A 3,751-nucleotide genomic window follows, 5' to 3' on the forward strand; every position below is an offset into this window, starting at 1 on the left:
TCGAAATCTGATTGTATCTTTTTACAGTAAAAATTTATTTTAGTCCTTTCATGATTAGGTTAGCCGAGATACATTTGACCCCGTGAACTGATAAGTCTAGGTACTTTACATTCAAGTACAATAAATTCTTAATGTAAATCTCCCCTATATAATAAAGAGCAAGTGTCTGGGCATGTATATATATATATATATATATATATATATATGTTATATATATATATATATATATATATATATATATAAATATATATATATATATATATATATATATATATATATATATATATATATATATACACGCAGCTTTCCTCAGCTGCAAAATGTATAACTACTGTGCCTGCCCGTCCCTTGTGTTGGGGTAGAGGGAGTAGTCATACCCTGGGAGAGGGGTTGTAGTTAGGAAAGGGGGAGGGGTTGGAACGGGTTGAATCTTTATGCGTGTGCGTGCATATCTATCTACTGTAAATATTTAGCTGTCATTTTAAGACGGGTCACGTACACTAGTATGAAATAATTATTACTATAGTTTAGAGAAAAAAATAATGTGCAATTCCCTTCAAAGAAATTTGTGAAGGCCATAATTAATTTCATATAAATGGGATGAAGGACATGATTCCATGAGCCAGCAGCTTCTTTTCGCCTCCCTTTCTATTTCCTTTATGTCAGCTAAGGCTCAACGTGCTCTTTGCTGTGTCTTGGTTACTAAAGAGTCTGGTCTTCATTGATGTACCTTTGAATGTAAAGTGATTGTGTTTTTCATAAATCTTTGTGTGTATTTTTTTTTTTACCTCGCTCAAGGAGGATTTTCAACTTGTCTGTCTGATAAAAAGAATAATGAAAAAGAACGCACAAATTATTAAGAATCTTTTGAAATTTTATATCCAGAGGAATGGGTGTTTAGTTTATTTTTTTACACTGAAGAACAAAACAAAAAAACCCATTAGATTAACACATTTTTCTGAAAGACCATATGATTTAGTTAATGTAGGTAAATATGCTAATTGAGCCCGTGTTCTGGAAAGGAAATGTGGATGCTGTGTAACGTAGGTTTTATGATAATCTCTTTTACGTAGATTATGATCTCTTTGTTATTTTTTAGTATCTCCGCCAAGACGGGGACGTTTTTTTTTTATTTATTTTTAGTAGGATGATGATTTTTTTTTTAAGTAGTGCTTCGCGACTGGCAATATGTTGTTTTAAGTTTTTGGAGGACAGAAATTTGTGTTTTGGGGAAAATGTATTTTGAGTGCGTGTGAAATGTTTGGTTTTGATGGAGGTTTGATGTCTTTGAACGTTCTTGTTCTGGAAGGCTTTAGCCAGTTAGGAGAGAGAGAGAGAGAGAGCAGAGAGAGAGAGAGAGAGAGAGAGAGAGAGAGAGAGAGAGAGAGAGAGAGAGAGAGAGAGAGAGATAATTTATCATTTATGCATACATATCAGTTTCATTCTGCACATGACCTTGAAAACTTTTTCTGCTTTCATGTATATGTTCGAAAAATGTCTTGTGTATCCTCTTTACTCTGGAATGGTTGGGGGCTTGCTATTATGTATTGTCTCTTAATTCTCCTCTTACTGGCGCTACCAAAAGGCCTTTGTTGTATGCAATGTGTTTTCTGCGAGTTAGTTCCTTTTTTAATTTTGAAACTTGAGCATTTAGATTTAGCACTCGTGAAAACATTTTTAGTATAGGTGGCATGTATGTAAGGATGTCAATACAAAATATTTTATTTGATTGTCTATTTGTATTCCTCGAATTATGGAGATTTATGAAACCTAAGGGTTCCAAGTTCGCACACCGCTCGCGACTTAATAGTTTTCGTTAGTATTCACCTCCTTACTGTTCTTGAGAGATGAAATTTTGGAAGGACCCATCTTTATATTTGGTAAGCCATCAGCAGCCATTGGTTTTATCAATCTCCCTGTCGTAGCATGTGTCAGGAGAAGAAATGCTGGTTATTGTATGTGAATATGGTCGTCTCTAGGAGAGTGTGCGACAGTACAATGATCTTTCAATGGTCTCTGTCACTCATGAGTTACCTTTAAACTTTACCCTGTTTTTAGTGATTACGTCAAACGCATTCTACAGAAGTTTTGTTGTTAATTGTCTCTCTTTGATTAGCTCAGTGTTCGCTCATGCTATGTCCTTTTAAAGTAATAATTTGCAATGTAGAGTTAAATATGATCTCTGTTCAACATACTGCACATGCAATTGGTGGTTTTGATTCATTGCCATTTTTTCATTTTTAGTCTCTTTTCAAAATAAGAATAACATCTCATAACGATTTAGACTCATCCCTCCACTGAATCGGGTAACGCAATTAACCTTTTTTCGCCATTAAACTTCTAAATCTCCCGTCAAAGATATCTATTACTTTCATGTGAAATGCAGGTCTCTGGGGGGAAAGAAATTAATTAGTTCATTTATCTGGGAGATTCTGGATATTTACTTTGTTGATATCATTCGTACTGTTAAATTAGTTTCTGAACCTTAGGTTCGTTTGATCCAGCGGTTGACTTATGAATATAATGGTAGTAATTTTCCCCTTTTTAATTCCCCATCTACTCTTGTATGCTAGGAATAGTTTGATGGTTTAAGTAAAATATTTTTGTCATACAATTGCAGTGATTTTTCTACTGCTATGTGTCTAGGGACACCCATACTAGGTTGGTTTGCTGTGACCTCTCAGACAAAAGTCTCCCAACATCACCAATTCTTACTGGCCAGCGTGGTGATGAAAACTGGCAAACCCCGTACATAAATCTGGACATGTTTGAGCCCTTGGCCTGCAGTAGACTATACACCGCTACATTTGTTGTTATTTGTTTTATATGTCTTGAATGGTAATAGCCCATAACCTTGACGGGCTACATAATTTTCATTATTACACCGTTTTAAATTATCATCGTTTCTTTTGGTTCACCATTTTCTCATTCTTTCGTCGGCATCATTAATCAAGCTACGTTCACGAAACCTTAAAATATAAAATTTAGCTTATCAAACTCAGATTCCTAATGCCTTTCCTCTCATCTTTATCCTTTGTTGTATCCCAAGATCATCACTTTTTCTTTAATTTTATTCTGCGCCTTTTCTTTCTCCACTGCATCTTCTCCCTTTCCGTGACCCTCCTATCTCCCCCATCCCTTCCTACACCATCTAACCCCCTCTGGTCTCTTCCATGCCCCCTCTCCTGGAAAGCAATTCCTTGTAGAAAAAACTCTGATGCTTGATTATAAAAACCCAAAGCAAATAGGGGGAATTTGGAAAAGACGAATTGGCTGATGTGTGGGGGAAGAAAGTTGCAGTCTTAAGTTTCAAGTTTCTTAATTTAACCGGTTGGAAGGATGTAATGGGATTTGCGTTGTTTATAATGGTCCCTTCCAATCCACTCCTGTTTGTTTAGAGTTTAATTGATGAGGGAGAGTAACTATTCTCTCTCTCTCTCTCTCTCTCTCTCTCTCTCTCTCTCTCTCTCTCTCTCTCTCTCTCTCTCTCTCTTGAGTATTTCACCATGGACCACTTCTTAGAAACCTCAACCTTTTGTTTGTATGTTGGCTCATAAACGGCAGAAATAAGTGACAGATAAGTAGGCTACGGTGTTTCACGTCGACTTTGATATGGAACATAGAATACTCATGATCATCACTGAAGTCACCCCTCTACCTAAGCTATCACCAAGGAGGATCAGGTATTAGTTTCAGGTAATCTGCACTCTATGCTTTCGTGCTTCTGCCTCAGAAATTAGTGTGTTACCAC

Source organism: Palaemon carinicauda, chromosome 3 (genome assembly GCF_036898095.1).
Source record: "Palaemon carinicauda isolate YSFRI2023 chromosome 3, ASM3689809v2, whole genome shotgun sequence".
NCBI classification, from domain to species: domain Eukaryota; kingdom Metazoa; phylum Arthropoda; class Malacostraca; order Decapoda; family Palaemonidae; genus Palaemon; species Palaemon carinicauda.